This window comes from Drosophila subpulchrella, chromosome X (assembly GCF_014743375.2).
Source record: "Drosophila subpulchrella strain 33 F10 #4 breed RU33 chromosome X, RU_Dsub_v1.1 Primary Assembly, whole genome shotgun sequence".
NCBI lineage: Eukaryota > Metazoa > Arthropoda > Insecta > Diptera > Drosophilidae > Drosophila > Drosophila subpulchrella.
Genome location: NC_050613.1, coordinates 22,782,908 through 22,806,798, shown reverse-complemented (window position 1 = coordinate 22,806,798; position 23,891 = coordinate 22,782,908). Strand labels below are relative to the sequence as shown.

The 23,891-nt window shown below is 38.9% G+C and overlaps 1 protein-coding gene across 2 annotated transcripts in view; it reads left to right on the top strand.

Moving 5' to 3' along the window:
• Positions 1–4,689: 4,689 nt before the first annotated feature.
• The window catches only part of LOC119557341, a 78,963-nt gene continuing 59,761 nt past the window's right edge, over positions 4,690–23,891 (top strand). For both annotated transcript variants that reach the window (XM_037870077.1, XM_037870076.1), the window contains exon 1: positions 4,690–5,262. The gene's annotated coding sequence lies outside the window, so the exon portion shown is untranslated. The remainder of the gene's footprint in view (positions 5,263–23,891) is intronic.

Below are 23,891 nucleotides of genomic sequence, written 5' to 3'. Positions count from 1 at the left end.
TAAATTAAGTTTACAACTTTTCCGCAGAAACTTTCTTTTTTTTTTTTTGTATTTTCCTCACAGCTACTGTTATTTTCGCTGTTCTATCACAGTGTGACAAAATGGCATTGTCAGCCCGGAATTGGAATCTCCATCGCCGTTTCTCCATTTCTCCGTATCTCTGGGTTTTCTCCATTTCTCCAACTCTCGCCATCTCTTCATCTCCACCAAATGTATGTCAAGTGCTACCAAAAGCAACTTTGACATCCATCATTTGGCATCTGTGGCACTTGTTGACCTTTGTTTGCAACACGGCACAAACAAGACTGCGAAGAGAAAGTCGGGTGGAAAATAGAGGTGAAAATTGGGGAGTGGTAGGTGCAAAAAAGGGGGGGGGGGGGGGGGTTTGCGTTCTCATTCCACCTGACAGCTAATCAAAATGTCGCACAAAGTTCATTAACAACATTTTCCAGTCAATTGTCTTGTCAAGCGAGAGAGCAGGGGAAAACTCTGGCAAATAGAGAGGAAAACCTGAGACAGCTAGCACATTTCTGCAGCTATGTATTTATGTTTGCACCTGAAGGGGACCCCCACTTTCCACCCACTTTCCACCCACAGCCCCCTTTCCAAGTCGTTGAGGTCGGCGGCTCACTTTATTAACAACTTGGCATAAAGTTGTTTGTCTTTCACCTCGGCGTGTCGATGACATCACAGTGAGGAAATGGCACAGGAAAATCGAGGGGGGTGTGTCCTCTAGAAGGTGGAGTGCAAATTTATTGCCAGGCAAATCAAGTAAACTTAACGAACTGCCCCAAAAGGCACAGACCCACAGACAGCCGTCATCTGGTTGGCCAAAAATTAGAATTTTCAGGCGAAAGCCATTTCCGGGAAAAGTACAAAAACCTAGATGGGCTTTTCGACTTTTATAAAATAAAATTGAATATTTACTTTAATAAAGAAGCTTAGAAAAACAAAAGAACTTGTAGAACTGTATACCCAAAACAAAAAGAAAATAAAAACAAGCCAAAGATCTTTTAGAACTGTATACCCAAAACGAGAGTATATTTTATTTGATAATATTGCTGAAAAGCCCAAAATAGTCTGTATTTAACTTGCTTATATTTGAAATGTTTCGATGCCAAGCAATATGCTTCCTCCAGAACTATAGCAAATATTTCTTTAGCTCAGCTAGTTTTCCCCAAAGACGAAGCCAACAGCATATACCATCATGGCATTTTCTCCATTTCCAAATTGAATTTTCGCAATGGTTAGGAACTAACCGTCGGCCATGGGTGTAAAAATCAATCAAACAAAACGGACTGACACTTGGACAGACGATTAAAGGAAATGCGGAGGAGATGCGGTGCGGAAAAAGCTCGGGGAAACTCGATATGCAAGTAAACGAATACCAGACTTTGGGCAAGACAGATGGAAAACCTTATGGATGGTCTGGGAAAGTTGGGAAATGCTGGGAAATAAGAGGGGATTCTGTCATTGTTTCGGTCAAACGCACAACAACAGAGCGTTAAATTCACACAAAACGAGCAAAGATGAGTCCGATTTTGATTCGGAACCCAAGTCCTTGGCAAGCCATTCAAGCAGATCCTAGAAATAGTTTGACAAAAAACTGCGACAATGGCTAGTTTTGAGAATTTGTGCAAGGGATTTTAATTTCTTGATAATTTTTTCAATATATACCATTTTTTAATTAAAATGTTCCTATGATAAAAGCACATTAAACTTAAATTTTTTTAGAATTTAAAATGCAATACATTGCCTTTCGTTGGGTGCACAATACAGACTTTGTATTCAAATTACTTGGCAACTGATTTTGTAATTGGCAGTGAAAAAATCGTATAAAAAGGGGAAAAGCGGTGGAGTTTGTAAAACTGATTAACGCAGTTTTCCTCCTCTATTTTTGCAGCACTTAGCCACTTGTAAAGGCAAAGAGAATGGAGGACGTGTGTGTGTGTGTGAGTTAGACCAATATTTTTATGCAGGCCATTAGCTGCATAGATTATTTTTGCATATCAAATGGCCAAAAGGAGTTTTTCCGCACGCCGCCCTTCCGCTTTTCCCTCCCGTTTGTACCCCCGCTTTTCACCATTTTCCGCAGCACTCCAGCCGAGTGAATGAATCCTTCAGAGCGGAGGACACGCACAAAAGCGCAAGCAAGGCAAACAGGTCAAGGATATTATGCATATGTGAGTAGGCAAAACGAAACAAAGGGGGTGAGTGGGTGGTCGAATGGGTGGTGAGTGGGTGGCTGAATGGGTGGTGCATGGGTGGTGCAGCAAGGAGACCCTCATTTTGGCTGCCATTGTCACCAACAGTCGTCTGCTGCAGCGTCATCTTCATCTACATCGTCATTGTTGTTCGCCACTCGAAAGTCGCACAAATGAACGCGTAATTGTTTGCACATGAATACATTGAGTAAATATTTGCAAACACATTCAGCATTCCACCCACACCCACACCCACCACCGCCCACCAACCATCCTATACCCGTCACGTTCTCCTCCTCGATTTTCCTCCGATTTTCCCCCGATTTTGCAGCCGGCTTTCGCCTCGCGTTTTCCTCGACTGCATCCTGAGCCCGGCTGAGCCATCATCATTTGCATGCCGGGGCAAAAGACTTGAATTGCATTGCCAAGTCAAAGAAGGCCTTAATCTGCTTACCTTGCCTCGGTGACATTTCTTTTCACACAAAAAAACACACCCCTCCCCGAAAACCCCCGCATGCAAAACCAGCCGGGAAAATGGAAAATCGCTGGAAAAGTTGCTTAGCTTGGCATGGCTTTGCTTTAATTACGGCGTCCCCGACTTTGAGAGCATAAACAAATTGCAAATTGTTTATGGCATGCAAATTAATCAAATCTCTTTCTCAATTAAGCCTGCAAGCCAAGAAGCCGGAACCGAAGGAATTGCAATGGGATTGGAGTGGAAATAAAGATGGGAAAAATATGGAAGTCGGATAGGCAAGTGAATCGACAGATGGCCTGGCCGAAGTGAAAAACATCGGAAAATGGGAAAAATTGTCCAGAGAATGCTTGCTTTTTTTTCCCTCTCTCTCTCAAGTGTTTACAGAAAAATGGATACTCAGTAAATGCAATTCAACAAATTAAAGGTTGGTTGTGAATTGGTTAACAATGTGATACCTTTTACAAAATAATAGTATCCCATTGTCTATAATATTAAAATGAAATACAATTAGTTTTAGATGACCGGCGAAAAAGAAACACAATGGAAAATAGGAAAAATATTCCGGGGAATGCTTCCCTTTTTTGTACATCTCTCTCAAGTGTGTACAGCAAAATGGATACTCAGCAAATAAAATTTTTTTAAATTTAATTCTTAGTTGCTATTTATTAATAATACCTCATTACCCATAAATAAAAATAAAAAACGTATAGTTTCCATTACAAAAGCTGACCATCGATGATCCAGAAAAGAACGATTCGCTGCGCAATTTCGCTTACATGCAATTAAATTCGCCCAACTCGGTAATTTGGAACTGGGAAGTTTCCATTTCGCAGCCCGAGGGAAGCGAACTCATGTAATTGAGTGTAAACTTGTCAGAGCATTTATTTAATGCCTAATCAAGTGATGTATAACACATGACTTACCCACTTCGCCACCTCCAATGGACCGTGCTGCCATGGGTTAAAAGCTCTGATGGGTTAAGGGTGATTCGGGTTTTCCGGGGGGAAAAGAGGGTTAGGTTAAAGTGTCAGTTGTAGCTTGTCAAAGTTGTGTTGTCCAATTAGCATAATTTCTTGTCTCAACTTTAGCCCAGATGCAACAGATACGGATGCGAAAGTATCTACGACACATCTAAATTGCCGGATGCCCGGAATTCGCTTAAAGTTCCCATTAAATCATTACAAAAACTTCTCCCTGGGCGGGATGCCATTTTCTGCCCAGATGGATTCCCTCATTAAAGAATAAATTGTAATTATTTTAGATGGCCCAGCAGAACAATTAATCATTCGGATCTTGTTGGGATTATGGGTGTGTGGCGAGCGTGGATGAGTCAAGTGTCTGTGGACTATCTAAAACAGTTTTCTGGCTCTAGATATAAGGATTCTCTTTAAAAATACACATTTTGATTTTGAACCAATGGATAAATCAGATTCTGAAGATTTTATTGTGGTAATATGAGCTTAAAACCAATTAACTGATTACTGATTTTGAAGATCTGTGAAATATATTTTAAAATGTATCCTTATGGCTTTTATATCTTACACAGATCTAAAAAATTATACCTTATTCTAAACTTTTGATGATGCAATTATTATTTCAAAACCACCTTATAACTAAATTATAAAGATATAAGCAATATAAAAGGAACAAGTTTGAAAGTCTGACAGCTAGAAATGATTTAAAAATAGTAAAGCTTAAATAATTATTCATATTTTTTCTGATATGCAACGCTTAAGGATTCAAAATCCTTTCTCAATCCCAGTTTTAAGAAGGTTTTTCACCACCACCCCCTCCGCAATTAGTGGCCATTAGCGATTTTAGGCAGGCGAAAGAGAAAAATCAACAGCTGGCGAAGAGCGAGCCAAGGTCGTTCGCCGGAAGGGCGCTCTTTGGTATGGGGAAAATCGCTGGGAAAACTCACCACGGCAACGAGGATTTTCCGAGGCGACGACGAGGGCAGCGCACGAGGCTTTTCCGTGCGGCATTCAGTCTCACGTTGAACTCTGCTGCTGTTTGTTGTCAGCCGGCTGGTGAATTGACCCCAGAACACAGAAGCCATCCGATTTGGCCAACTGAGCCACTCAGCCAGCCGAAGGACGAAGGACTAAGGACCACGACCACCACAATTCGCGACGTGTTTTCTAAGACCAGAAGCCAGAGACCAAAAACCAGAGACCTCTGGTCCTCAATCGTGTCCTGTGATCGCGTGACGATAATTGCTTGTGTCTCGGTCTAAAATAAATAGAAAAACTCTGGAAAAAAGAAAAATAAAACAAAAAACAACAGTGAAGTTCGCTGATCTCTGTGCGCGCTTTTTCATTCTTTTCGATTTTTGTTTTGTTTTTGTTTTGTTTGCCGGCATCGAGCACACAACCACACACACGCAGTGATAATGATGGTGATGAAAATTCAATAACAAGTGAATGCAACAAATGCGCATGAAATGAAAAATTAGTCCACACAAGTGTGAAAAACCGAAAAGTAAAAATCAGATAAAACTGAGATAATCAGCGAGCGAGCGAGGCGAAGCCAAAAACCCAATCAACCAAATAAGCTGAGGGGAAAAGTGCTCAGAGAACGGTTAGTAAACACAAATTGTTTGTTTTCGTGGCTTTTTCGTGTGTTTGGCTTGAATTGAGGACTATTTTCTTAGTGGCTGATAAACACAGAAAGAAGAAAAAGGCCAATGGGAGTGTGTTTTTTCAATACGCCCACGAATCTCCACCCATTTCATGCACATGATCAAGTCGACTTTTTGAGAAGCGCCGAGAGGGGTGCTAAACGTTGATTTTGAGTGGCACTTAAGTGAATATTAGCAGTGCGCTTGGAAGCTGTTTTCGGCATAAATATTTTGTAGATAATTTTATAAACTATGCGTGGGTATTAGGAAAAAAAAGGAATATTGGGAATAAATTTGAAAAAAGTAGATTAAATAGATCTATAATTATTATTATATTGATTATTATGATTGGTTTTTATTTTTATTTTGGTTTTGTATTTAAGACATATTTATATAAGCTTTTTTGTATTCTTAAGCTTAACATTATATACCATTCATTATTTCTTTTTATTCCTAACCTTTTTTTATTAATAAACCCAAATTTCTAAGATATGAAAATAGTCTAACACAAGAGTAATCTTGCAGAGTACTAGAAAAAATCTGGATATGTTTGGTTGAGTATAAGTAAATATTGGATAACACTTACCCGAATGGCAGGAGGAACTTTCCCTTTACCAAAATTATTAGCAAGCTGTCAATGGCTTTGCTCCATTAATGATAAATTCCTGCTCGAACAAGTGTTGGTCAAGGGTCCGGCTCTTTATCTGGGGAACCCAAACGATGACAGTTCATTTTCCGAAGCTGCCAGGCTAATCAATTCCGGCACCAGACCCCCACGATAAGCAGTTGTAAATCAGGCATTCATAAATAAGGAATTGTGGAAAATAAGTGACTCCATCAGGCAGTGAAAACTATCCCCATTCCCGGTTCTCGGCCCGGAAAGTGTGACAAAGCGGCGGAGGCCAGGACAGGACAAGGACCTACATGATTTATAAGGCACATTAAATTGAATATTCAACATAATGTAGCATTTAAATGACCCACGCACAGCGCAGAGAGCAGGGAAATGTATATATATTATATGGAAAAGTGGCAAAAGTCGGCCTTGAAGGTCATCGCAGCGGTTTTCCAAGGAGGCATGGAAGCTGTCTTTATGGCTGACTCTTTGGCATATTGTTTAAATGCGAAAATCGCTTAAAGTTTCGCAAGCGATTGAATTTCTTTCGCAAGGAATGGAGGCTCTTCCTCAAAAAAAATGGCAAAAATATTCGCACACTTTGCGTGCGCGCGTGTGTGTGTGTTCGGGGAAAGTAATTTACCAACACAGGGGCAGCGAAAGCATCATAAATCACACGTTCTGCCCAACTACAACTACAGAAAGTGACACTCGCTGGGGGCGGGAAGGCGGTGGGGGCGCGATGCGTTACGTGTCCAGGTCAAATGTCAAAAGTCAGCCAATTTGGGCAACATTTTGACAGACACTGCGCTTAGCCGCCGGCGGGCTGTTCATCATTGTGCAACACTGCCAACCGATTATCGCAAGGGCGTGATGAGTCACTCCAAAGGCACATCCCCTGAGGATTACCCGAGGTTCGGAGGCCCTTCCATCACCAGGGATTACTTGAATTCACCAACGAAAGGGAATTTCTGGGCCGCTTTACAGGTGAAAGTTCAACGGAGAAGACAAACGTTCTCTTAAGACTAAGTGTTGGTAAGCGGAGTTTTTTCAACTTTAATGAAACTAGCCTTCAAACATAATCAAAACTGTATGCTAACGTATTAGCATAAATAGTTTTAAAACAAAAGTTTTCATTTAAATAAAATTAGAAAAGTTTCCTAACTATAACTTAAATTCAATGCACTATTTAAACATTATTATCATTGAATTCAGTTATGACACTGTCAACATAATTGATATTTCAACTTTTTGCTGGAGAATTTCACTAAAAAGTTAAAGGAGTTTTGCCAATCACTAAAACTTTTAGTGTTGATATTCCAGCAGCGATAACTTTGTTTAGTATTTATTAGCCATCAATTTTAAAAAGCGCAAAGTGTGAAAACTAAATTATAAAGATATAGTTATTTTTAAGATTTTAGGAGCTTATTTATTGAAATTTATATAACAGCATCAAAATTTCCCATTAACTTTCGAGTGGCTCTGGTGTGGTCCATAATTCCTTTGCCAACCCAAGATAATCACTCCATGCCAACCCCTTGACCCGCAAATCATATTTCCCGGCCGTGGATTTATGGGCTGCCTTCCTCTCTCTTTCCCTTTGGGAAAATGTATGGCTCTGGGTTAACAAGATGTTTATAAAAATGATATTACGATTTACCTAACCCACACGAGGACAATGTGTGAAATGAAGAGTGAAGGGAATGGGGGCCTTTGAGGATCCAAGGCCATTAGACAACGCATTTATCTAATCATATGAGTTCCTCTGTGTCTGTGTGCCAAAAATCATGAACTCAAAAATGGTGGCCCAAAAAAAAGAAAGGGAAAACATTTGCAAGTTGATTTATAAGCGCGCTGATGTCAGTCAACAATGTTGCGAGCATGGGTTAAGAGAGGCTAAAAAGGGGGAGGCAGGTGGGGCTGGCTTTTGTGTTCGAGGGGTGAAAGGTTACCAGTGGGGGATTTGCCAGAGCCGGAGCCAAAAGCAAAAGCATTGCGCAAATTGCTTGCAACACTTTTTGTGCCATTCACCCCCTCCCCCCCCCACTTTCTCTGCTGTTTTCCCCTGGCTGCCTTGGCTTTTATAAATCGTTTAGACACCAGCTCCATTCCCTGATTTTTCCACCCACCTGAATAACAACAGAAAAGCGGTGGCGACAAGTCACCGAGTCAAAAGAAGCCCGAAAAACAGGAAGCCACTCCCGTTCCCGTTTGCATCCCCTTTGACCCCGCAGCCCTCCATTTTCCAGGCGCCACTCAAAACACATCCATCAACAGCGTATTTATATGCGAGGATAAGGTTAAAGGTGTTTTCTTTTTTTTTTTTGCCTCCTTTTCTCTGGATACAGAGAATCCAGAGCCCAGAGCCCAGAATCCAGGAGAAGAAGGCTCCTAATTGTCAGGACTTTGCTTTGGCTTCAGCTTGTTTGGCCCCTTGCATACTTTTGTGCGCTCGTCGCGTAATGAAGATAATTGCTGCTAAGCGGATCCTGCAGGATTTCTGAGACACCTCCGCATTCTCACACCTCCGGAAAAGCCTTCACCCCCCAGCCATTCATAAAATCCACAATGTTTCTGGCCGGGATTTCCCCTTCCAAGGAGGCAAAGCTGGAGCCCCAGCTACCATTTGCTTAATTTTCATTTAGACCATGTTAATTTCGACGCCTTTTCTTCATTAACCAAAATATAATGTTATATGGCCATTAGTTTTAATTTACTTCGCCACGAATATTTTTATAATATTTATATAATTAAGTAAAAATATTTTTTTCCACATAGGTACTTTATATTTATACGTATTTTGATCTTTTAGCTAACTAATTATTTTTTTAGGGGCTTCCATGTATTTTTGTTAAGTTTGCCTAATTTTCATTTAGACCTTGTTAATTTCAACACATTTTCTTCGTTATTGTATAATATTTTAAAATTAAGTGCTTAAAATTTTTATCATATACTTGTACTTTTGTTAAGTTTGTTAATTTCAATTTACACCTTTTTAATAATTTACCTGGCTAGGAATATTTTTTTCCTATTTTTAATCACTTATTTTATTATTATGCACATTCCTTTTCGAGCTTTTAACTAATTAATAATTTTCAACGGCTTGCCTATATTTTTGTTAATTTTTCCAGCCAGGCAGTGGAAAACAACTTTCAAGTTTTCCCAAGTTCTTAAGACAGCCATTCTTGATAACTCGGTTATTAACTCCGTGTTAACTTCAGTTTTCCACAAGTTTGCGGAATTTCAGTTTCCCAAACAGTGCTCCGAAAACTCCCAGAAATTAAGGATACCAATTTTAAATGTTCACTAAGCCCTGTTTAAGAATTCACATAGCTGCAGCTGGCGTTTCACTATTTTATTTCCCTTAACCTCTTTTTTTTTAGTTGCTTACTCATTTCGCCGTTTTTAATTTGCCCGGGACGCAGGCTTTCCTTTTGGAGCAGCATCTCTGGTTGCTTTAGCGAGGAGGACCTGCATTAATTAAATTCTTTCAGGTGTTAAAAGGTGTTGAGTCTGCAGCTATTGTTGGTGCAGAGCAGGGGGGGGAGAGGGGAAGGGAGGTGGAAAGGTGGCTAATTGGTAAATGCTCTCAAGTGCCCCGGCTAACGAGGCGTATGCGTAATGCGAACAAAGTCGGAAGAGGCTGTGTTTTCCATCCAATCAGTGGAGCAACATTTCCACCATGGATCACTATTTGAGCTCTGCTAATCTCAAGCATAAATCCTTGTTGATTTGCTTTGCATACAACAGGGATTTCGAAAAAAAAATTTAAAAACAGTCGCAAAATTATTGCGACAGACGTTAACATTTATGACCAAAAGAAAGGTAATTGTTTTTTTTCACTTTCACATTTCTTCCCATTTTCCCCTGCCTATTTTCTACTTTATTTTTTGCTTCATTTGTTTTCTGTTTTCGGTCTTCTGCCCTCCCGTTTGTTGGCATAAATTTATTGTGTTCGCCCGCCTCACGCATTTGCATAAATATTTTAATTTGCATTTCAACGAACATGAAAAGCGAAGCGAAGCCAAGCCTTAAAACCCGTGTACCCAGAAAATAAATACAAGTATATGTACAAGACTGAAAACTGAATGAAAAAATAATAATCGGTGGCAAGCTATATGTAATCAAAGAGTTACAACTATCTAGTGATTTTATTTATATTTTTTCATTTGCGCCCACATCAAAGCGACATTTGTATGCAAATTTAGTTGGTTGGGCGAAAAAAAATTGTTATAAGAATCATATTTCCTGTTAGAATTGAATTTGCTTTAGGGGCATTCAAATTGGAATTCAATTTATCGGTTTGCCTGTGAGTAAATATATATATTTTGTTCAATAGGGTAATTTTAGAGGAACAATTCATTTTACAACCACCTCTTCAATTAAACTTTTAAATCACAATCCAGTTTTTTTTGTCTTACCCATAACTTGTTTGCCATTCGTTCGCAAGTCAGTTGGTTCAATATTGACTTTTTTAAGACTTTTGCTGTGTGGCTCCGAAAATCCATAGATCGGTAGAACTTTGGCCAGGACATTGCGCATACGACACGTAGTCCCGTGAAAGTTTTCAGATTCTTATCATAGCACAACGAAAAAAAAGTGGGGGTTAGGGGCAGGGATAACAGTAGGGACAACAAAAAACTAAACAAACAGCCCTCGCACAGGCAAATATGTTTTCATTTTCTCATATCTCCGGCAACACACGACGAAAAGAGGACTCCTCTTTCTGTGTATGAGGGAAAACTTTCCATTTCAAAATATTTTCTTAGCAAGCTTCTCATTGCTGGCGCTCCTTTCAGAGATAGTAGAAAAATAAAAAGCAAAAAAAAAAAAACGAGAACGAAAAATCCTAGAGCCAAACAAGACCTGCAAAAAGCTGCACACAAAAACTAGGCACAAAAACAAGTCTCGTCTGCAGATGTTTTGTGGCGAAAAGCCGAAATCCAGGCTCTTTTTGCGGCTCTCACATTTCGCTGCGCCCGGTAGCTGGATCAATAATTGAATTTCGTCAGGCAATTTGCATATCTGCCAGAGCCCCAGTCGATAAAACAGTTTGCACAACAATGCCAGCGAACACAGGACAATTGCACTAAATTAACGCAATTATTGCCAGATATGCACCCGGAGATCCCCAGAAAAGGAATTGTTAATGCGACTACAAGGTAAATAAGTTGCCCGATTTAACTGGCCCATAATTGGGGAACAAAAGGTACTTGCTTTTGGCAAATATGTCACGCCTTTCGGAAATACATATACCATATATGTATATGTATAACTACCCAATGCAATATTCATTACGCCTTCAGTTGGACTTTCAATTTCAATTCGCATTATTTCAACTGCCCCCAAGTAATTTACAACAATGAAAATGCATACTTAAACAATGCTTCGCTGCAATGGTTGTGCAATTATTCGTTGAAATATTACATTTAATTACATTAATTCCATGACTCCAGGTACAATGCATTTTCAACTTTTAATTAGGTTTCTGCTCACAGAAAATCACACATTTTAATTATTCAAACAGTGAACTAAACTGAAAATCAGTCTGGTTCAGAAATAAGTTGCCACAAATTAGGCAGATAACCTTTAAGCTGTTTTCGACACATAAAGAAAATACTTCCTTTGTTAAGCGGAGAATTCCAACCAACGACTTTCACAGAAATACTCAATCCTTTAACAATAAAATTAGCATAGCCAGCGGTCCCAAAAGTATTTCCTAGAAATTAACCAGAATACCGCAACGTTTTCGCAACAATTGAAAAGTACTTCAATGTGGGCTCTTTGTTGTGGGCCTAAAAAAAACACGCATAATTCAATCAGCTGGGGCGAAACGAGCTGGGACCAAAGGTCCCAAGGAGCACAATCACTTTATTAGCCATATCCACATGCCCATAAAAAGGAGGGGCACACCGAGTAATGGCCATCAAATTTGAAGATTCGATGCGGCAAAAGCGCTTTTCATTCTATTTTTTTTTTCTCCTTTGGCTCGGGCCTGTTTATCGATAGATAATATATTTATATTTAAATAACACTTCATCATGTCGACGCTGCGTATGCGTAATATTGTTTGCTTTCATGTTTGGCCCAAGTCAAGGCCGGAAAAGAGGAAAGCCCATGGAGCATCGACTTATAAATAAACTTGATCCATTGCACAGGGCACACAGACATGATATAGGCACACACAATTTGCCCCGACTCGACTGTCGAGTGCGATAAATTTTGGGCTTATGATTTTATCCCTTTTTACAGCCTTCCCAGGCTTTCCCAGGCCGGCGAAACGCGAAAAGCAAACGCGAGGCATTTCCAAGTCAATTCCTCAGTTTCATTTTCATTCCGATTGTGGGTGGGCCTTCACTGGGTTTTCCTCTGCCTCCCGCCCCACCAGTTTTTGGGTGGTTTTTCCTGGCCACTCATGCATGAAACAGCGCTTCAGGAACAGACAAAACCGAGAGACATCGCATTGTCTGCCGCTGAAGAATAAATAAACTACTCGTAACAACAATAAGCGGAGCAAGTCAAGCAAATTACGCACACACAGCGACAACAAATAAGTTTATTCGGTTAACTTTGGCCGCAAAACTAGAGAACTGGTCTTAAAATGCTCTTGGACAAAAAATAAACCAAGCTTTTCAGGCATTACATGCATAAATAACCATTAACGGAAACTCAAATTGGCCCACAAATAGCAAAAGAATGGAATAAAATTAACGCAAAATATAAAAAAAAAATAGGAAAAGAAAACGGATATTCGATTCGGCTTCTTGAAAATGATTTTGCCCCAAGAATTGCCTGGGAATTGCCTCCTTTGAGATGAACTCGAGTGGAAGAGCAACTTTGCGGATGGAATTATCTCCCATGAAGATGTAATTGATAAATGGGTGGATGTGGTGGGGCCAGGCAATGGAAATGGCAATGGAAATGCGATATACTAAGCCCAAACGATTGCACAAGAGCCCCGGAGAGAGGTCTTTGGTTTTGTGGTCCCTGAATTACACCGCACTCGTTAAAGTCTGCAAGAGACCCCATTAGAATTTCCACACAAATACCCAGCTACTCGAGAACTTTGTAATTAAATGAGAAACTTTTAAAGCAGGATTTAGTGCAACATGTGCTCAAGAATACTACCCAAGCAACTATCTAACTGGAGATAAGAATTATTTACTCAAATTAATAATCTAAAAAATCCGTACCACTTATAGGGTGGACCTCTCAACAATGGTTCTCCAACTCAACAACAACCACTCGATGGTTTTTCACAATAGTTTGGCAATTATTGCAAGGACATAAACCTTTCAACCCCAAATTGTTGGTCTAGTCGTCAAGTGTTTGCACAACAGGTAACCCCTCAAATTATTCCAATGGAACTGTCTCAACAACAAGAGCTCAACTCAACAATTCAACAATAGTTCAACAACCGCACTGTTTTTTTTCGCTATGACAGCAATCAAATAGATATAAGTGCGCCACATTATCCAACCAATTTGAAGGAGGACCCCAAAGCATTCAGGACAATAAAAACGCCAACAATTGCTGGGTTATTTATATATACATATAGCCACTTGGGCTTTTGATTCGCTCACACTTGATCACTTAACGAGGCACGGATAATTCCCCACTCAATGAATCTCGAGCAGCAACGGCAACTTATCCGCAGATCATCTCAATGGGTATTACCTACTTACACACGCACATGTAAATAGACGGCAGTGTGTGGGTGTCCTGGTCCTTGAGCATAAAAGTGTATGTGTGTGTGTGTGTAATTATGTGCTACATCATCTTTTATGGGGGCTCAAACAACAAGGGGGCCATGCATCATTTTCTTTGCCGCTTCCTCTTAATCTTTTCTGCGTTCTTTTTTTATTGTCAAGTGTATCAAACGGAATATTGCCACGCCCCGGGCCGGCGAGCCGCCCCCGCTTTTGGCCCCTTATTGCAACCACTATGTCTCTCGTTTGTTTGTGTTTAATCTCGTTTTAATGCCGTCGAGCATCATCGTAAAAATTATTACATTAAATGTCAACGCAAAAGAGAGAAAGAACGCAAGGAATGAACGAGCACTGACACACATGCCTGAGTACAGAGAGAGAAATATCTGCCCGTTTGGATACTTTATTATTTTTAAATATTTGTATTTTACAAGTTACCAAGAGATGCCACAGAAGTTTCTAGAGGCTTAATACATCTAAGAAACTAAGGTGTCTAAAAGTATGCTACGAAAAATGTGATTTGCTTATTAAAGCTTAATTTCTGAACTCTCCTTATAATGTTAAGCTAAAAAGAAATCAGTTTGAATTTTTAGTATTTTTAAATATTTGTATTTTGCAAATTATTAGAGGATTTCAAGGTATTTATAGAGGTTAAATGCCTCTAAAAAGAAAAGTGTCTAAAAGTATGCTACGAAAAATTTAATTTTTTCCTTAAAGCTGCTTTTTGGTACTCTCCTAATAATATTAATTTACTAAATTCAAATTATTTTCTTTTTAATATTCTTAAAAATATATTTGAGCTACACTTTTCTCTCTGTGTCTATGAAGAAAGTAAAATGAGCGGAGAAATGGAGAGGCAAGAACGGGAGGAAGAAAGATATGGGTGGATAGAGCAGGTTCGCTGAAGACGGTGAAGGTCTGTTGGTTTAAGAGGGTCGTTATTATTAAATTTTACACACGCACACACACACCCTCAGACAACAATAAAGTGTGCAAGTGTATGGCCAAAACACTCACATACACACAACCCACACACCCACACTCACTTACAAACAATGTATACGCCACTAAAATTCAATTTTTACGAGCATAATATGTTTCAATGGCAACACACACACGCAGTGACAAAGAAAGCCTCACACACACAAACACACCGTGACACACCTTCATTTAAGGTCTCCTTTTGTCTTTGTCTTTGTCTCAGCCTAAATTTTCCAGCCACCACCCATTACCACCCACCACAATCATTTTGGCAACTGCTTTTTATGTGTGTCGCACATTATTAAATGAATTCAGGCGCGGAAAATTGCCAGCCTGCCACGCCCACCGCCCACCGCCCACTTTTGTCAATAACCTTAGCGATTCAAGTAACAAATCAAGTCCATATCAGATGGCAGGCAAATTGCTTTCAAAATATTATAAGACAAATAAACAAAGCAAAGGAAAACAACAGCCGCACTTTCCATAAATTTTCACTCCTACTTATCTTTGAAAAATGAGCTCCTTAAATAAATAAATATTAAAATCATAAAAACCCTTTGTGAAACATTTCTAAGGGTGCCTAAAAGAATGCAACAAAATATTTTGAAAAATAAATTCCAACATTTTCCTGCATACTTGTAGGTGTTTTATATCAACACACCTTTTTATTATAAAATATTTGTTCTTCTTTATTTTTTCAAATAATTGTGAGGGAAAACAACAGCCGCACTTTCCATAAATTTTCACTCCTACTTATTTTTGAAAAATGAGCTCATTAAATAAATAAATATTGAAATCATAAAAAACCTTTGTGAAACCATTTCTAAGGGTGCCTAAAAGAATGCAACAAAATATTTTGAAATACAAATTCCAACATTTTCCTGCATACTTTTAGGTGTTTTATATCAACACACCTATTTATTGTAATATATTTGTTTTCCTCTCCTTATTTTTTTAAATAATTGTGAGTTGTTTTGTAAATAGATCATCATTTGTATTTTTCATGACAGCCTTTGGTGATATGTTGTTATTCCGAATGTGATAAATGACCTGATTGTGCCAACACAACACTGCAACTTACAAGGCGCGCAGACAATGGTCTCTACTTATCCTATTTATAGGTACTTCCTCTCCACCCAGAAGACAGCATTTTCCCGTCTGATTCACTTCCGCCGTGCAAAGTGCATAGTGCAAAGTGCATAGGGCATAGTTCTTGGCTGATTCGAATGTTGACACGTTCTGGTACTTCTCCTGCTCCTTTTTCCTGGTCCTATTCCAGCTTATTATCTCAAGTCCCTTGCCATTTCCCTACGATGAAATGTAACTAATGAGGCGTATAATCATTGTTATGTCAACAGTTTTGCTGCCTTTTGACAAACGGCAAACGGCACACATACACCAGAAAGAGACGGCCTCACACGCTGCGAAAGAGAGGGCAATACAAAGTGTGAGCAAGACGAGCAGTGCAAATTTTTGGGGCGTTACTGGATGTAATCTTCCTGCACATGTCAATATAAATAGGCGGCGGAGGAAAAGCGATGGGGGCGGAAACTTCATCATTACATTGTGAAAAGTGGCTAAAAAAAAATATATGTATGAAAAAAGGAAAAGCAGCAACACCCCACACACAAGTACATGACACATGCTTTGACGTAATTGCTGTGTAGGAAATAAGCAATTTGAGAGATCATTAAAAAGTTGAAGCGACAAAATAAAAATCCCCACTCAAAAGAAATAAAAAAGAAACTCGAAGAAAAGATGAAGAAATAAAAACGCTATCAACGCTAAAGGATATTAAATGCCAAGCACACACATACGAACTTTGTTCATGCCCCAAAATGTTTTCTTTCTTTTATTTGGTTTTTGCAAATAGTTGGCCTAGTCAATTGGATTTTTTTATTTTTTTGGCATAGACAGGCCGAGCAAAGAAATGTGATTCAATGCGAAATCAGTTTACATTTGTGATTTCTTTTTGATTAGTTAGCAGCTTAGAGAAAGCCAACTGACAGCGATTTCCCCGAATCGCATTCACGGAAATTGACTCAATTGCCATGGAATTTTCATGGCGAGCGGGTAGCAAAACAAGCATCAAGGCCACAGGCAACAAGAAAACCGAAAGCCAAATACCGAAAACTGTGAACCGAAAACCTCAAGAACCCCACACACACAACATCAAAATAAAAAGAAAAACAAATAATAATAATAGAAATAAAAGAAAACAAGAAAGAAAACCTCCTGAAGAAGGGAGAAGGAAAAACTCGTCGTCGGCATGCAGTTGAATGCACGCATTTTGTGGCTCGCAGTCTTTGTGGCAAGACTTCCCTCCAACCCCCTGGACCACGGGGGGGTTAAGCCGGCGACAGGGGGCGACAGCAGAGGGGTTAAGGATGGCAGGACGGCAGGATGGGCATTTGATTGCGAGTTTGTGTGCTTTACTTTTTTGGCCAGGCCAAAAGACTTTGCGTCAACAGCAGAAACAGGCGGCAGCAGCCAAAAACACTCGACAAGCGACAGGCGGCAACAAAGCAAATTTAGTTAGTGGCTTTTGCCGGCCTCTCGCTGCTGGGAAGTCCACTGAGAGAAAAGCTCAAGTCGCCATATTAAACTATCTATAATATTTTCAAATTTAAAGGTAATAAAATCCGTAAGGGATAGTAAACAAAGCGAAAAGTATTTAATTTAAATATCGTATTTTATTCTAATCTTGGTTTTAAATATGTAAGTATTGAAATATAATTTTGAAATATTTTTAACTTTGATTTAATGACATTAAATATTTTAACTTAATATGAATAACATATCTATGAAATAGTACTTTAATACTTTAATAATGCTTTTTAATATAATACTTCTAATACTTTTGTAATGAATGCTACTTTTTGTATTTAATTCAGACATTTATTATTATTTATCCATAATTTTATCAGTGTATATCATTTTGTTAAGACGAAGAATTACATAATATAAGGAAAAAACTGAATTAATTATAATTAGTTAATTTGGTCAACTTAAATTGGTTATAAATTAGGTTATTTTTGACTGGACATCTAAATGATTTATCTATGCTTTTGCCCAATTTTTCTCTCAGTGCTGCCGCCCTCCTTGCGACTTTCCTTTGGGCCCAGCTGCGTGAATGCCACTGCATTGTTCGGCACTTATTTCTGGCTTTTGTAAATAGTATTTGCATTTCATTTTCTGGTCATGTCCTGGCCGAGTCCTTCCGCCCCCCTCTGCCCCCCTTTTTGGCCGTGCTAGTTAGCGACTTTTCGCTGCACTTTAAATGTCATTTGTTTGCCGTTTCGGTGCGGCTGCCTTTAAGTAAATTAGTGACCCCCTTTCGGCGCCCTGCTGCATCTCGGCCATTGTGTTTATCCAGGCGCATTTCTTTTTGTGCAGCGAGACATTGCATCTCCCCCGACCCTTTGCCCAAAAAAAAGAGCCACCCACTGCCCTCCCCCTTTTTGTAACCCAGGTCTCGTCCTTCGTCTCGTCATCGCTGACGATGGCCTTTGTTCTACTCGGTCGCACAGTAGCTGAAATTTGTCGTAACAAGATTTGCTTTTGATTTGGATCCTCCTCCAACGTCTCCATTTCCCGCTCCTTTGCAATGCACTGAAAGAAAAAGTTGGCTCCACATAAGCAGTGTAATATATAATATATAATGTATATATAATGTACCGAGTATATCCAAGTTTTACTCAATATAATGAATACTATCCATATAATATTTTATTGTAAAGGAAAATGTTACATAGGAAATTTTCAATAATTTATTATTTTAGAACATTTTGTTTAATCATATTCTTATTCATTGTTAAAGTATACTTATATATCTCATTTTCTGTAACAGATTGATTTGCATTAATTCAATGAAAAAATAATTATTATTCCGAAAGTGAACAAAGTATACTTCCCAAACCAATTGATTGACAGGTTGATGGACATATCAAACTGATAGACAATTGACAGGAGCTGCGTTTTTTTCAGTGTATCCCCCACCCCCTTTGGCCACCCACTTGACATGGTGAGCGCGTGCAACATTTTTGCGTAAACAAGTTCCCTGTGCAACGAAATGCGAAAGGCAACAGAAACAGCGGGGCAGTGGCAAAGAATCCCAATTGCAGGCCTGCCGAGCCACTTGAGCCAATTAGGATTTATGGCCCAGCGGGCTGTCCTTTTTGTCATGGGTCCGGTACCCCACTTTCCTCCCCAAAAGCCACCCAAAAACCACCCACCACCGCCCACCCAAAGGACTGTTTACAGACCCCATTTGTGGTCACGATTATCACTGTTTGTGACAGTTGTTGGACAGGCGGCGAGGGCTATAAGAAAATAAAATGATGGAGTGGTTTTAGCCAAGATCGGGGAATTCCTTAAGCAAAACAAAGCAGCAGTTAGATAAAATCTGAAAGTAAAGAACTAAATTAAAACAAATAATAATAATCGTTATAAAATAAAGTGGGAAAAATGTAAACCCTCAAATAAATATGTAACTAATTTAAATATATTATACATTAATCACAAGCCTTTTCCAATTGCAATCAAGTACCTTATAACTGTCAAAAAAAGTGATACTAAATCCATGATAATGATCTTGTTAAAATGCCTTAAATATTCGCAACGAAGGAAAACGAAATCCCCTTCAATTTGGCCATATCCTGCAGCATTTTGTTCTCTCGCCAACATCTATCAACGCGAATGGCGAAAGCCCCATGGATTCCAGCTCGGATATATATCATATTAGCCCATCTGCGCCACTGTGAATCCCATTGGTATCGAAATACATATATTCAGCTTTATACATATGCAAGCAGGCGAATATGCGAATATGCGAGTGTACTATATATCTTTATCTGCACACACAGAAAGCCAGCGAAACAGCGAAACATTTCAGCGTCAGTTTTTATCTACGATGATGCATAAAGCGCCACAAAACATTCCCTTACCACCCGAAATCCCGAAATCCCAACACCCCCAACTCACCCTTTTTCCAGTCGACTGCTTTATTATGCTAAAAACTGTGGAGCTAAAGTGTGTTATATGGCATAATCCACTAACGAAAATTGAGCACGAATTTATTATGTTTTCGCATTTTTTTGGCTTTCCTGCCTAAACAGACATCCGCAATGGTGTATCTGTGTGCACAGACACACACACACTCACACTCACACATAATGAATTATGCAAGACATTCAAGCCCCCCACACACTCGGAAATACTTTTAGCCCTATCAATAATTCAAACCAAACCCAACGAAACAAATAAAATAAAAAAAAAAGCAGGGCTGAGGAGCAGCGATAGCCTAAAGAGGAAAAAAAGACTAAACAAACAACAGCAGAAAGCTGCCGACTTGATGAATTATAGAAGTAAATCTGAATTGAAATATAACTGAACCGAACCGAACTACATATATGAATGTGCATAACTTTTCTATAAATACGAGTGTGTGCATATTTGGACACCACCTGATCCCCAAATTAGAGATGGACCTGGTACTTAGGGTCGTGAGTGGTTTTGGTACCTGATATTATCAAAAAAGATAGATAAAAGTATATATCGCTTCCGTTCTAAGATCCATAAGAAAATATCTCTATAGATTCTAACAATTTATTCTTCATAAAAACATAATATAAAGTACATTTAATAATATCACAAGTTTTTTAAAATAATTTAGAATGGTGTCTATAAGTATGCAGTGAAAAAAGGTGTTATGAAGATGTCTAAAAGTAGGCAGTGAAAAAATAATTTCTCTTTTGGATCAAAAAACATAAGATTTTGGGATTCAACGTTTATTGTTGCATAATTTGAGACACCTTTATAAGTTCTGTAAAATCCCTAATAATTTTTGTGGCATCATCAATAACAGACATAACAAAAATAAATTCAATCCCCATTGATCATCACGCTCCCATCTTCAATGCTCGGCCCAATATACATCACAGCTTGTATTTATATATCTTCCTTTTTGTGTGGCGTTATTACGAGCAAATGAAATGCACGCCAAATGAAGTGTAATATATCATCGAAGTCGGGCAGACAAACTGAATGATGGGGGGAGGAAAAGTTGGGGGCGAATTCGGGGCGCGAGGCCAGGTAAACTGGCCTATATAAATAAATAGATTTATTGCCGCACTCGTTTCGTGTGTTTGTGTGTTCTAGGTAATTTATGCCGGCCAAGAAACATTTGAATTAATTTGTTGGCTTTATCAATAGTTTTACGCACGCTCCCCCAACTCGAATTTCTTTGCCTTTCTCTTCGCTAATAAGCTTTCAACTTAAAGCTGCAACAACTTATCGCCGACTTTGTTGCACGTTCGCTGCCATATATGTATGTAGGTATTCCGGAATGGAGCCAAGTACTAAGTAGTTTGCCGGTTTTCTTGCCAATCTCGAGTTGCTTTTAGCTTACAAAAACTAACCAAAGAACCGAGATCACGAGCCACAGACTAGAAAAGAAAAGTGGGTAGTAGTTTTGTGGAGGGACTGACAAAGTACTTTTACTTAAAGTGCATTTCTACTACCACGCTTTCTCTGCGTTTGAAGTTTCTGAAGAGCGCTCACAAAGTGGCGGAAAAGAAAGAGATTTTCGCGTGAGAATGGCCAAACAAAGGCCGAGAAAATCAAAATTTTTAACCCGACTTTTGAACCATTTGAAGGTAAACCACGACTAACAAATAGTGGGTTACAGAGGGGGCTGAAAACTTTTTATAGAAGTTTTTTAGAATCAAAAAAATGCTGTTAATAAATACAACAAAATACATTCCCTTATTATAAAATCAGATAAAGGTTTCATTCCTTTGAATTTTTTATAATATTTTTAATCACAATTCATTTATAAATTAAATAACTAGTTTACCGTCAGTTATTCATGTGAAATAAACTTCTACCCACCCGATCGTAACTTTTTCTAATTGGCTTAAAGTGAAACTTCCCCTTCGATCAATGATTCCATCGGATTACAAAAGTTAAGCCCGCCCAGTCGTAATTCAATTACGGATCCGTTACGGCCTTCCATTTGCCCGGCCGTGAGTTACGAATTAAGCTACTTGAACAATAATTGACTTCAACAAACTGCATTTGTTGCGCATTTATCTTGAGGCATCCGCGTTGCGCTCTAACTATTTGCACAATGGTGGGTGGTTTTGGGTGGTTGGCTGCTTGGGTGGTGCGGCTATAAAACCCCACAAAACCACTCGTACTCCTCGAAAATCCCCCCTTTACTCGAATGAAAGCCGCCGCTGAAGAGCCGCAGAAGATGTAAAATGCAAGTGAAAAAAAAAAATAAGAGTTAACTTTAACGCAGCGAGGCTTGAAGTGAGGACTGGAGTGCGTGGGGTTTTGTTTACACAGCATGGGAAATCTATCCCCCGACGACGACGCCCCTGCAATCCATCCTGTTGCTCTCGAGCAAGAAACTGCGGTTGCTGCCACAGTAACACACTCCTTCAAGTGCACTGGGCGAAAAATCAGAAGCTAAGGGTAGAAATCATAGATTGCAGCTTAAAGAAAAAATTACTTCATTTAAGAAGCCAAAACCATAGGTATCGGAAAAATCTTTAACGCAATTTCATAAAAAGGATTTTTTTAAACAAGACATCTTAAGTAATATTAATTAAACCTCACACAAAAACAGTCAGAATATGGTATTACAAATAATAATAATAGTCTATTATCAAAAACTGGTCCTAAAATCGGTCACACTTTTTTTAAATTCTAAAAGTTAAGAAATTTTTGAAACACAGTGACTCCATGCTAAATTAAATAAATGAAAATAAAAATAAATTATTCTAGTACGGACAACCAATATAAAACAGGTAATCCATAAATATTTGAATTGACTAATACTATGTTTATGCTATGAATTTCATGCATTCTCCAACACATGAAATTATAATAGCCCGTGTTTATACGAAACAGACAAATTCATGAAATGATATTAGTAAAGCTGTCAAATTTTTTGAATTTGATATAGATCTCTATAGAGTAGTAGGCTGTGAAGTAGGCTGTGCCTCAACTTTTCATGCATTGGGACTGAATTCATAGTCAACTTTCGTGTGTTATCGAATTCATGAAATGATGTTTATGCACACACGAATTTGCTCATTTCATGAATTTATTTCATGAAATAGGCATAGCATATACTATGTTTATGCTATGAATTTCATGCATTCTCCAATACATGAAATTATAATAGCCCCTGTTTATACAACACAGACAAATTCATGAAATGATAATAGTAAAGCTGTCAAATTTTTTGAATTTGATATAGAGCTCTATAGAGTAGTAGGCTGTGAAGTAGGTTGTGCCTCAACTTTTCATGCATTGGGACTGAATTCATAGTCAACTTTCGTGTGTTATCGAATTCATGAAATGGTGTTTATGCACACACGAATTTGCTCATTTCGTGAATTGATTTCATGAAATAGGCATAGCATAAACACAGTAATAAATACAGTATAAGATTGTTAAGAAAATATATTAAATATCAAAACAAAAACAAATGCAATTTTTAGATATTTTGAATATGTATACAGTTTTTTTCCAGTACCTTTCGGCTGGGAGTCCATCAAATTGCAATATCCGCGACAGCGACAGCGACATCGACATTAAGCCCCTCGCATCGATATCGCCTGCCAGTCCTTTGTCTCCTCCTCTTCCTCTTCCTACCCGGCCACGCCCACCGCCCCCTTGCGGATAAGATTAATGCATTTTAGCCTGGCAGGAAGAGTCTTACTTCGGCGCCGGCTGAAAAGCGAGTATCTTAATACTCTGGTTACACTTCAAAATGAGCAGCGGCTTTGTTTTCCCCTTTTTTTCCGCAGCTCGACTTTTCCGCGCCGCCCCTGATTTCCACCGATTTCCCCCTGATTTCCCTTGGATTTTCCCGCGATTCACCTGCTTCGCTTTGCATATCGATGGCACTAACTTGCTGCCTGCGGAGAAGTTTCGAACAAAGTATCGAACTGAGATTGATGGCCGGCTCATTGATCAGGTTTAAATAGTTTTAAATTGCGGCCCTTGGCGCCGTTTTGTTGTTCCCCACCAGTAAACCTATTTATCCAGATCGGTTTCCCGCTAATTGACTTGCGGATGTATAGAGTTGCAATTTGTTAAGTTTTAAGAAGTTTATAAGGTTATTTTAATAATTACCATAGCTTACATTTAAAAGATAGCGTTGGATTAAAGAATATTTCCCTTCGATAATATTAATATCATTGTTTTTGCCCCCTCGCTGATGGGCATATTTTTAATGGATCGTGTTGCTTTCATTGGTATTTCTGTG